This window comes from Choloepus didactylus, chromosome 19, assembly GCF_015220235.1.
Source record: "Choloepus didactylus isolate mChoDid1 chromosome 19, mChoDid1.pri, whole genome shotgun sequence".
Lineage (NCBI taxonomy): Eukaryota > Metazoa > Chordata > Mammalia > Pilosa > Megalonychidae > Choloepus > Choloepus didactylus.
This window is the reverse complement of record NC_051325.1, coordinates 10,124,021-10,136,564: the sequence shown is the minus strand read 5'-3', so window position 1 is coordinate 10,136,564 and position 12,544 is coordinate 10,124,021. Positions and strand designations below refer to the sequence as shown.

At 41.4% G+C, this 12,544-nt stretch overlaps 1 pseudogene; it reads right to left on the bottom strand.

Annotated features, from left to right (window-relative positions):
- Positions 1-1,949: 1,949 nt before the first annotated feature.
- Positions 1,950-12,100, bottom strand: LOC119516060 (annotated as a pseudogene).
- Between the last annotated feature and the right edge of the window lie 444 nt (positions 12,101-12,544).

The window sequence follows — 12,544 nt, the reverse complement described above, 5'->3', positions numbered from 1 at the left end:
ATCTTGATTATTATAAAGATTACACAGTGCAAACATTTGTCAAAACCCATCAAACTCTACATTTAAATTGGATGCATTATATTGTATGCAAACTTTGCCTTAAAACAGCTGATTTTTTTAAAACAGCTTCCTAAAATGCATTTGACAATTGTATTGTTCGTTAAAAATATTAAGTCATGAGTTCAATGTTCTTGCACTCTTGTGCTCTGTTCAATTAGTGAGAACAAAAGGTGCTGCTCTGTAGCTTTCAGTCTCCACTTTGGCTTAATTAGCCCTTGAGGTTCCCTCTGTTTCACTTCAGCTCTGCTTCCTGTTCCTTTCAGTGCAGAGAGCACTTTGCTAATGGGATTAGGTCTTCTCGGTTAGATGCCAGCAATGATCAAACAATTCCCCAGAGATTAAATCAGACCCAGTCTCTTTTTGAGTTGCAATATTGATTATTGCCAAGTTCCTTTGTGCACAGATCTTTTTCTTTACAAGAAAAAACCACTAGCATTTCTTTTCACTTTTTCAACCACAAGACAGGAATGGTTTTCCCAAAGTTGATAGAAATAATGTCAGTAGAACTCAATTTTTTAATGAGTAGCCCCCAATAAGGTCATGTGTGTTGACATGTTTTGTTAAATGGCAGCAGAAACTTTAATAGGACAAAATTTGTAATTATATGACAAACGATTTCAGAAAATATTCATGGAATTCTTATAAGATACTCTCCTAAATCAACTAGGTATGCACAAGAGTGCAAAATCTCTCTCCTCTGATGCACCTTTTAATGAAGGGTAGAAAGGAAAATTTTGAAGCTGAAATGAGCATTCTTTTGGGCATGATGACATGACATAGAAAAATACAGAAGAGAAATGACCTCACAGAGAAAATTTCATATTCTTCACCACAACTGGAGGCCAGAGGTTCCTCCCTTAGTCATTATAATGATGCCATTTCAGATACGAAATAGTGTTTTATTAAATCTTGCCTACAGTGAACCCATTCAAAACTGAACACAGCAGGGAAAGCAAATCCCTGGAATAAAGGTTTAGCACACCCATCTATCACAGTTTCTTGCAAGGCAGTCCACATTTTAAGATTAAAAGGTCAGGCTGATAGCATGGTGGAGAGTTTTCCAAAGCAGATGGTGTCCTTTTATTCCTTTTGATTCTGATGGCAAATGGCACTGTGATGTCAATTTCCAGGTGCAGAAATTGAGTTGCCCCAGCAGGTACGACTTGTGAAAGCTCCAGTCAATAGACAGTGAACTAAGGCCCTGCTCTTTGGAACTCCAGCCTTCCTTTCACCACAGACCAGTGTTTATTTCTCAGGGCAGTGTCAAAAAAGGGGGTGAGGGGCTAAAGAAGTGGAGAGGAGAAAAAGCCTCTGTTTTTCCATAAAACAGAATACTAAGGTTCTGGTTCTGTCCTTCTCCCCTCCCACACTGAAAAACCAATGCGGTCTGGAGAGGAACTGAAAACACCCGAGGGTCCTGCTCCTTGTTTTTTTTTCAAGGGGGCTCATTTACTGTTACTGCTCCAAACGTACAAAAAAAATTAGAAAATAACCCCCCAACTCAAATCCCCCCAACCCCACAACAATCACCCCAACACAATTTTTTTTTCCCCAAACCACAAATATAAACTGGTCTTGCTGTTTCCATAAACAGTGCAGCTAAGAAGGAGTTTAGAGAAAATTTAACAGGATTCAGATTATATCCACTCTGTCCTCTCAGTCCTGAGAGGTAGAAATCCCACGTGAGTCCCAGTCCTCCCCAGTGTTTTTGCCATCTTTGGTGGAAAAGATCTTTTATAAGTGATATGTTTGGCTCCTGTTTTAGAGAACCTCCTGTGCCTTCTTCTTCTGGGGTTTTTCTTCTTCAATTATAGGGGGGGTTGTAGCTTCTCACTGGAGGCAGCTAATAAAATCACTTAATTCACAGCCAGCTTCATATTTCTTTGGATTTAGCTTCTTGTTGGCTGTAGAGAAGTAGATAGTTGGAAAACATCTGACTTCATAGGGTGAAGGCACATCGTTGGCTCTGGCATCCATCTTGGCTCTGACATTATTAGGATCTTTGCTGAGCTTCTCTCCCAGTTCTTCATACTCAGACTCCAGATTCTGACAGGGACCACACTAAGGGGCATAAAATTCAATCTTTGTTATCTGTTCACTCATTCATCAAAATTTTCTGCTACTACTACCTTCACAAGTCCATCATTGCTCTCTGGGATAGGCTCAGACTTCAGGTATCTCACCAGGTTGTCATCAAAGTAATCTTGCAACAACCTCTCAAGAGCTTTACCATCACACACGAATTCCTCCTACATGACAAAATTCTCTCCTTTAGCAGTTCTGAGGGCAACAGCAGGAATCTCTCCAGTAGTGCTTTCTTTTTGTTTGTTTGTTTGCTTTTATTTTAAATCCTCATTTTATTGAGATATATTCACATACCACGCAGTCATACAAAACAAATCGTACATTCGATTGTTCACAGTACCATTACATAGTTGTACATTCATCACCTAAATCAATCCGACACCTTCATTAGCACACACACAAAAATAACAAGAAAAATAATTAAAGTGAAAAAGAGCAATTAAAGTAAAAATGAACACTGGGTGCCTTTGTTTGTTTGTTTCTTACCTTCCCCTATTTTTCTACTCATCCATCCATAAACCAGACAAAAGGGAATGTGGTCCTTATGGCTTTCCCAATCACATTGGCACCCCTCATAAGCTACATTTTTATACAATTGTCTTCGAGATTCATGGGTTCTGGGTTGTAGTTTGGTAGTTTCAGGTATCTACCACCAGCTACCCCAATTCATTAGAACCTAAAAAGGGTTGTCTAAATTGTGCGTAAGAGTGCCCACCAGAGTGACCTCTCGGCTCCTTTTGGAATCTCTCTGCCACTGAAGCTTATTTCATTTCCTTTCACATACCCCTTTTGGTCAAGAAGATATTCTCCGTCCCACGATGCCAGGTCTACATTCCTCCCCAGGAGTCATATTCCACGTTGCCAGGGAGATTCACTCCCCTGGGTGTCTGATCCCACGTAGGGGGGAGGACAGTGATTTCACCTTTCAAGTTGGCTTAGCTAGAGAGAGAGGGCCACATCTGAGCAACAAAGAGGCGTTCGGGAGGAGGCTCTTAGGCACAATTATAGGGAGGCCTAGCCTCTCCTTTGCAGCAACAGTCTTCCCAAGGGCAAATTCCGTGGTAGAGGGCTCAATCCATCAAACCACCAGTCCCCTATGTCTGTGGGCATGTTAGCAACCATCGAGGTGGGGTAGGCCAATACCCCTGCATTCTCCACAGGCTCCTCAAGGGGGGTCTACATATTTTTTTCCTTGTTTTTTTTAACTTTTTTTTTTAAAATCAACTTTATGAAAAATAAAAAAATTAAAAATTAAAAAAAAGTTAAAAAAAAAACATAAAATAAAAGAACACTTCAAAGAGACCATAACAAGGGAGTAAGAAAAAGACAACTAACCTAAGATAACTACTTTACTTCCAACATGTTCCTACTCTACCCCAAGAAAGTTACCTAATATAACAACATTTCTGTGAACTTGTTCCTACTATATCCATCAGAAATTAACAGACCATAGTCATTCCTGGGCATTTCTAGAATGTTAAATTTACCCACAATAGCTTATTTGTTCTTCTTGGATTATTGTTCCCCCTTCCTTAATTGCTCTCTATTGATAGTTCCCCTACATTCTACATTATAAACCATTCGTTTTACATTTTCAAAGTTCACATTAGTGGTAGCATATAATATTTCTCCTTTTGTGCCTTACTTATTTCGCTCAGCATTATGTCTTCAAGGTTCATCCATGTTGTCATATGTTTCACGACATCGTTCCTTCTTACTGCCGTGTAGTATTCCATTGTGTGTATATACCACATTTTATTTATCCACTGATCTGTTGAAGGACATTTGGATTGTTTCCATCTCTTGGCAATTGTGAATAATGCTGCTATGAACATTGGTGTCCAGATATCTGTTCATGTCACTGCTTTCCGAGCTTCTGGGTATACACCGAGAAGTGCAATTGCTGGATCGAATGGTAACTCTATATCTAGTTTTCTAAGGAACTGCCAGACCGACTTCCAGAGTGGCTGAACCATTCTACAGTCCCACCAACAATGAATAAGAGTTCCAATTTCTCCACATCCCCTCCAGCATTTGTTTAATGGCAGCCATTCTAATCGGTGTGAGATGGTATCTCATTGTGGTCTTAATTTGCATCTCTCTAATAGGTAGTGAAGCTGAACATTTTTTTCATGTGTTTCTTGGCCATTTGTATTTCCTTTTCAAAGAACTGTCTTTTCATATCTTTTGCCCATTTCATAATTGGGCTGTCTATACTATTGTCATTGAGTTGTAGGATTTCTTCATATATGTAAGATAACAGTCTTTTGTCAGATACATGGTTTCCAATAATTTTTTCCCATTGAGTTGGCTGCATCTTTACCTTTTTGACAAATTCCTTTGAGGTACAGAAACTTCTAAACTTGAGGAGTTCCCATTTATCTATTTTTTCTTTTGTTGCTTGTGCTTTGGGTGTAAAGTCGAGGAAGTGGCCGCCTAATACAAGATCTTGAAGATGTTTTCCTGCACTATCTCCTAGGAGTTTTATGGTACTTTCTTTTATATTGAGATCTTTGGTCCATTTTGACTTAATTTTTGTGTAGGGTCTGAGGAAGGGGTCCGCTTTCATTCTTTTGGATATGGATATCCATCTCTCCCAGACCCATTTGTTGAAAAGACCATTATGACTCAGTTCAGTGACTTTGGGGGCCTTATCAAAGATCAGTCAGCCATAGATCTGGGGGTCTATCTCCGAATTCTCAATTCGATTCCATTGATCTATATGTCTATCTTTGTGCCAGTACCATGCTGTTTTGACAACTGTGGCTTTATAATAAGCTTCAAAGTCAGGGAGTGTAAGTTCTCCCACTTCATTTTTCTTTTTTAGAGTGTCTTTAGCAATTCGAGGCATCTTCCCTTTCCAAATAAATTTGATTACTAGCTTTTCCAAGTCTGCAAAGTAGGTTGTTGGAATTTTGATTGGGATGGGACTGCATTGAATCTGTAGATGAGTTTGGGTAGAATTGACATATTAATGACATTTAGCCTTCCTATCCATGAACATGGAATATTTTTCCATCTTTTAAGGTCCCCTTCTATTTCTTTTAGTAGATTTATGTAGTTTTTTTTGTATAGGTCTTTTACATCTTTCCTTAAGTTTATTCCTAGATACTTGATTTCTTTAGTTGCTATTGAAAATGGTATCTTTTTCTTGAATGTCTCTTCAGTTTGTTCATTTCTAGCATATAGAAACATTACTGACTTATGTGCATTAATCTTGTATCCCACTACTTTGCCAAATTTGTTTATTACCTCTAGTAGCTGTATTGTTGATTTCTCAGGTTTTTCCAGATATAAGATCGTATCATCTGCAAACAATGACAGTTTTGCTTCTTCTTTTCCAATTTGGATGCCTTTTATTTCTTTGACTTGCCAGATTGCCCTGGCTAGCACTCGCAGCACAATGTTGAATAACAGTGGTGATAGCAGGCATCCTTGTCTTGTTCCTGATCTTAGAGGGAAGGCTTTCAGTCTCTCACCATTGAGTACAGTTTCTTTAATTTCCATAAGATCATCTATTTTTTAATTTAGTCTTGCAATGTCTTCCTTATGTTCTTCTAGGGTCTTCTTGATATCCTTTGTATCCCATACTATGGTCTCATTGTTCATCTTTTGTTCTTTGATTAGTTGCTCTAGGGACTGTGTCTCTTCTGATCTTTTGATTTGAGTGTTTGGGCTTGGGTTATCCATATCATCTGGTTTTTTCATATGCTTTATAATTTTCTGTTGTTTTTGGCCTCTTGGCATTTGCTGAACTTGATAGGGTTCTTTTAGGATTTGTAGACCAATTGAAGTCCTTATCTCTAATTTATCAGATCTACAGCTTCGTGGAGTACACTTTCTCTAACTAACCAGCAGGTGGCGTCTACGAGCCACCTGTTCTCCAAAGGTCAGTTCTCCCCTGCTTTGCCTTTGTGGTGAGTGGAGGAGTGAGTCTTGTGGGGTCCAATTGGTGTACCAAGCTTGTGTGTGTAGTTGGTGTTGCCTGCCCTGTATATGGGGCGTGTTTCTGGGCAGTCAGGGAGGGGAGTGGCTCCAACAATCAAATCTCCCGGGTGTTCCTGGAGTTTTAAAGCTGCTGCAATAGTCTAATCCTTCAGTTCAGTCCTGCCACAGTTTTTCTCTGCCACTGACCCACAAGTCCTTGGTATTGGCATATGGCCCCTGAGACTTGTGAGTGGGTCCCTCTTCCAGGCTATGCACCCCTGGTCCTCTGTTGAGAGATGACTGTGCTATATCACAGGTGAGTGACATCCTCCCAGGGTGGTTCTGGGCTGCTGGGCTGTGTAGGGTGGCTCCAAGTCTGCTGAAATGATGGCTGAATGGGGCTTTGTTAATTCACACTGCTCCACCTTCCCAACTCTGGGACAATCAGCTGAGGTTGCAGGGAAGGCTAATGTCCACGCCCAGTTTTGTGGTGTGTGCCTGTTATTTGAAGCACTTCTGTCACACTGGGTTGTCTGGGGCAGCTCTGGGCTATGGGGCCGGCGACAGGCAGGAGTGTTTCCTGTCCACCAGGATGATGGCTGTGAGTGGATGTCCCCCTTTTCTTGGGAAGTTGTGTTGTTTAGTGAATTTTCTCAGCCACTGGATTCTTGCCTTTTGTTTCACAGGTCTCTTAGTTCTTCTTTCGTCTTGATGTGCCCAAATTGCAAGTCTTTGAGGCTTTCTGTATTGGGCTTCTTAGAGTAATTGTTTTAGAAACAGAAAAAAAAAAGATAAAAAAAAAAAAAAAGCCCTCCTTGCAGATCTAATGGGTTATTGAAATGCTAAGAGACAAAGCAATTAGGGCTATTAAGGAAAGATCCAGGGGGCAGAGAGAGCAGTTTTTCTTTGGGATTTGCATATGAGCCTCAGGGCCTGAGCTCTGCCCTTTCCCTTCCTATGTTCACAAGAACTCCAAAAAGCCTCCGCTTTTATTTTTGAATTTTTCTTGCTGTTTTTTGCTATGCCTATCTCCTCTCTGCTGGGCTGGCTGCTCTCAGATTCTCTGATGTCTGGTCTCAGTCTTTCTATGCTTGGAGTTTGGATCACTAGAATGAGTTTCCAATAAGAGCTGCCAATGCAGTTCTCCCTTCTCCTTCCCAGCGCTGACAGCCCCTCCTCCCATGGGACTGAGCCTGGCAGGGAGGGGTGTGGGTCCCCTGGCCACAAAAACTTACAGATTTCACTGATCTCAGCAGTTCGACGTGTTCATGAGTGTTGTATGAAGTATGCCCAAACTCAAATTGCTCTGCGGTGTCCAGTCCACGCAGTTCCTGGCTTTCTACCTACTTTCCTGGAGGAGTAACTAAAACATGCAGCTCACCAATCTGCCATCTTGCCCCGCCCTCCTCCAGTAGTGCTTTCCAAGCCCAAATCAGAAAGTTCATGGTTAAAGATTTTGCAGCTAGCTACAGCAAAGTTGAGTTTATGTCCAGCATCCAGGAATTTCTTTGCCACCATCATCACTCTATTTCTCCAGTAGTTGGAAACTTTAGTATTCTTTTCATAGTCCAAATCATAGTAAGTCACTAGTAAGTCCTTGCCCTGTGTGCTGGTTTGTATATATTGTGTCCCCAGAAAAAAACCATATTCTTTAACCCAATCTTGTGGGATATTTGGATTAGGTTATTTCCAAGGAGATGTGACTCACCCAACTCTAGGTGATAATTTTGATTAGATTATTTCCATGGAGGTGTGGCCCTGCCAATTCAGCATGGGTCTTGATTAGTTTACTGCAGTACTTCAAAAAGAGTCACACATGCCCAGACGCTTGCTGACTCTGATGTTCAGAAGTGCTTGGAGATGCAGACAGAAGGATGTTTAGCGAAGAGAAGCAGCCCAGAGTTGGCCACAGGATATGCTAAGACAGGACCCCCAGGTGCTTAGAGTGAAGTGCCCTGGGAGAGAAAACCAAGAATTCATTTCAGCTGAGAGAGACATTTTGGAGATGGCCATTGAAAGCAGACTTTTGCTGATGCTTTGGAGATAGTAGCCAAGAGTTTGCCCTGAGAAGCTAAACCTAGAGACATTTTGGAGAACACCATTTTGAAACACAACCTGGGAGCAAGCAGACACCAGCCACGTGCCTTCCCAGCTAACAGAAGTTTTCTGGACGGCAACAGCCTTTCTCCAGTGAAGGAATACTCATGTTTATCCCTCAGTTTGGACACTTTTATGGCTGTAGAACTGTAAATTTATAATCATATAAACCCCCTTTATAAAAGCCAATCCATTTCTGGTATTTTGCATAATGGCAGCATTAGCAAACTGGAACACCCTGTATCACATCTTTATTATCTTCAGTCACATAAGGACAGATACCAAAAATGTTTCTGGATAACTTTTTTTACTCTTGGCACTGGTCATTTTCCGTTCTGTATATGCAACTCTCTTGTCCTCAAACTTGTTAATCAGATATGAAGGATGAAACAAAGTGATTCCCTCTTCATTATCATTATACTTGTTCACCAGAGACTGCACATTGGTGTGTGTAAATTGGTAGTTATCTCTCAAGTTGCTGGCTGCTTTTAGGAATTCAGAGAGCACTTCACTGAATAAATCCTTGAAAAATCCCACCACAGAGAGGTCTTTATCACTAATAAACTTCTCAAATTCTTCCTCAGTTGTAGGAGGAACTGAAGCGGGTCCTGCCTGCTTCCTCAAGGGCTGACAATTTCATCTGTGGTCCTAGGCCCATCACAAGCACCTGCTTCTTCACCATCTCTAAATATCTTCAGAGCTGTATATCCAGGGACCCCATACTTATTACAGGTGTTTGTGTTGGCAGTGCAATCAACCTTTGCTAATGGGACTATTCCTTTTGATCTGGTACGCTCCCTGCTTTTTATTCTACAAACTGAAAGCACTGCAGACACATTCTCCTCTGACCTAAGAATAGTAATTTGGGTTGCTAATACATCTCTCCCCACAGGGAGGGGAGGCTCTCTGCACAATGTGCATTCCCTGGGGTAGAGAAGGTAGGGGATGAGGCTTTGTGCAGTTGTCATTGAACGCTGACTGCCTAGGGTGACAGACCCAAATGAGGTCACTGATCCTGCTGACACCAAAGATATCTGAAAGCCTGTGACCGGCTGAGGGCTGGGTCCTGGATGCATCCTTTGTACCTCGGGAACCTGTTACCCTAAGCACCGCAAGTAGGACCAGAATCTGCCAACTAGCCAGGCAAAAAGAGGTCAGCAGCCAATGAGGTGGCCTCTTACAGAGCTTCTGTCCAATCACAGTGTTGGATGGTGGCAGACTGAGCCAATCAGAGCCCCTGTCACAGGGCGTGTGCGTGCAGGGCCGAGGAGCGTGAAAGTGAAGGAAGCAAGAAGTAAATGGATCTCCTTGGGACCCTGAGGAAACGTGGGCTGTTAACAGTGGCCCCCATTTCCCAGGGGATGTCTGGGGGATGTGGGCCTGGAGCTGATTATGAGGACATTTCTTTCCTCCCTGAGAACCATCAAGAGTGTGAGCCCTCAAAATAAATGCCCTTCACTCTGAGCTCACACGAGTGTTTCAGCCTGGTGCAGATTTCCATCTATGGCCAGAATGTGATTCAGTTATAACTGCACTTATAAGTTAATAACACCGCCCCCAGCACTCCCAACACTACTACAAATAATAGTATTTTTAAAAACCTATAAGTAAGTCATGAGGCAGAGACTAAATTAAAATGAAAATTCTAAAACTGTTACAACTCAAGGACCAAAAAATCTGATGGCTAAACCAAACAGAATGCACCTAAAGAGGTACTTAAAGGATACTTAAATGTTTTATATGTTTATAACAGGAAAGAAGAAACATTGAAAATAAAAAGGTAAACATAGAACTGAAGTTGTTAGAAAAGGAATACAAAATAAGCCCAAAGAAGATAGAGGAATGAAATAAAGATAAGAATAGCAATTAATGAAAAAAAGTCAAGGTATTTGTAAGTTGGTTCTTGAATTGACCAAGTTAAAAAATCTCAGACAAAATTGTTGGAGGAAACCCAAGAAATTCATCAATCACATTATGAATGAAATAGTACAAAATTACAGATGTATCAAAGATTTAAAAATTAATAAAAATATGAATTGGAGAATGTAGGAAAAAATTACAGATTCTTAGAAAACTATAAATGATCAAAGGTGAATAAAGAAGAAAAAAGACAATGGGCTAAAGCCTCTCATTTTGCCATTAAAATTTTTCTTACAAATAGATTGCTCTGCTTAGTTTCATCAGGTACGTTCTTCCAAAGACTTTAGGACTCAAAATGGCTCTTCCTTTATGTACATTTGCCATATATCAGCTCTACTGCTCAATGGCTTATACATAGTAACTCATTTCACTGTCACATCTCCACCTTGCAGGACACATTATTATTCCAGTCGATTGGTGAGTTCTTTGATGCATGGAGATGTTAAGTGACTTGTCCAGGATTGCACGGAGATAGAGCCAGGAGGTGAACACAGGCAATCTGTGTACAGAATCTACAACCTCACAACACCTGAGACCTACAGACGATTCCCTAAGAACATATACTCCTTCTTTACACAAATGCTTCCAGAGAAAAGGATCCTCTTTAACTGAGGCTGGTATAACTGATGCCAAAACCAGACAAGGAATGGAAAGGAGAATCACAAACCAGCCTACGTCGGAAATATAGATGCAAAATGTTTGCAGAAAATACTGCATTATAGGAAAAGACAATACTCATGAACAAGTTGAAATTACTACAGAATGCAACAAGGGTTGTACATTAGAAAATTAAATAATGTAGTTCACCTCTTTACTAGATGAAAACGAGAAGACCATATGGTTAGCTCAATGAAAGCAGAAAGATCATTTAATAAAAATCAAGGTAAAATGCTTAGCAAAAATAGATGAAAAATTCTCAGTCTGATAAAAGACAGCTGCCAAAAAGCTGTGGAAAAAATATGACGTAAGTGGGAAATGTGAGTAGAGTTACCTTTAAAAGTAGGAACAAGACAAGGATGCCCACTGGGTACCACTTCTATTTACCATGGTTCCAGATGCTTTAGTCAGAACAATAAGGCAAGCAAAGGTCCAAGGACTACATAGGAAAGAGCAAAACAGTGATTATTTGCAGATGTCATGATTGTTCATTTACAAATCTCAAGAGTCTACAGACAAATGCCAAGAAATACTAACAGAACCTAACCTCATTGTTTAATATGATTGTACAGTGAAGTCTTTGTTATTCTCTGCACACATGACTATTAGAAAACACAACTAAAAGGTTTCATTTACAATAGCCCACAAATACAAGGAACTTAGAAGTAAAATTTTAAAATGTAAGACTGTAATATGAAATATATGAACTTTTATTGAAAGTCATTATGCAAGTCTTAAAGGGGGAGACATACCATTTTTATGGACAGAAATTCCCAAAATTCTAGAGCTGTCAAATTGTCAAATTGATCTCCTAATACAGTAAAATGCCAAAAGAGATCTCCCTGGGGTTTTTCATTATATTTAACAAGTGAATTATAACAGTTATGTGGAAGACTAAAAGCCCAGGACAAGCTACTTTGTTCCTGAGCATGCTCAGCAATTGGAAGATTTTAGCCAGCTAGTGCCTGTTCGCAGGTGTCCTTACAAAAATAACCCTGTTTCTCCAGGTGGCCCACAGAAGAGTTCACTGGCACACTCAAGGTATCTGGTTAGGGATGGGTCCTAGTTCCACTCAAAAAGCCCTGCACAGTGGACACACGGAAGTTGCCCAGCAAACATCCCCTGATCCCTGTCTCCATGGTTGGTGTGGCTCACGTGGGGAAGGCAGCTGTTACCTCACTGAGCAGGAGACTGGCCTCCCCCTGATCGCTGATCAGGAGGTACGCCACGGCCCCGTATCAGGAAGATTCTCAGACCAAGAGACCAAGGGACTGTTGTTCTCCCCTTGCTGGGGCAGTGAGGCTGTGGAGACATAACAAATGTGCCCCTTACCCGGGAACCCCTCACCGCTCATGCCCTCATTACAAAATGACCTTGACCTAGAGGGGTGCTGGGAGGAGTAAATGAGATTACACATCCAGGGCCCAGTTGAAAGGAAAGCCAGAGCCCTGTTTGCTGAATTCAGCCCTCGATTGACCCCTATTTCACCCCTTCCCTTCCTCTCATCACCCCTCTCCTTCTGTCCTTCCCACACACTTTCCTCTTCACCATCAGGTAATGGTCCTCTGATGCTCACCTGGGAGGTCGGTATCTGTCTGGTCTACCTTTCAGAAAATTCCAGTGAAGCAGAGGAGACGGCAGCTCCTGGATCTGCACAGAATGGGCCTGTCCGTTTTGGGGCGTGTCCACCTCCCCGCAGCACCTCCGCACGTAGAACCTCACTGGGGCCTCCCAGCAATGAACACTGGCTTCATTTGACAGGTGGAGAAACTGAGGCTCAGAGCACCGTCCTCATGAT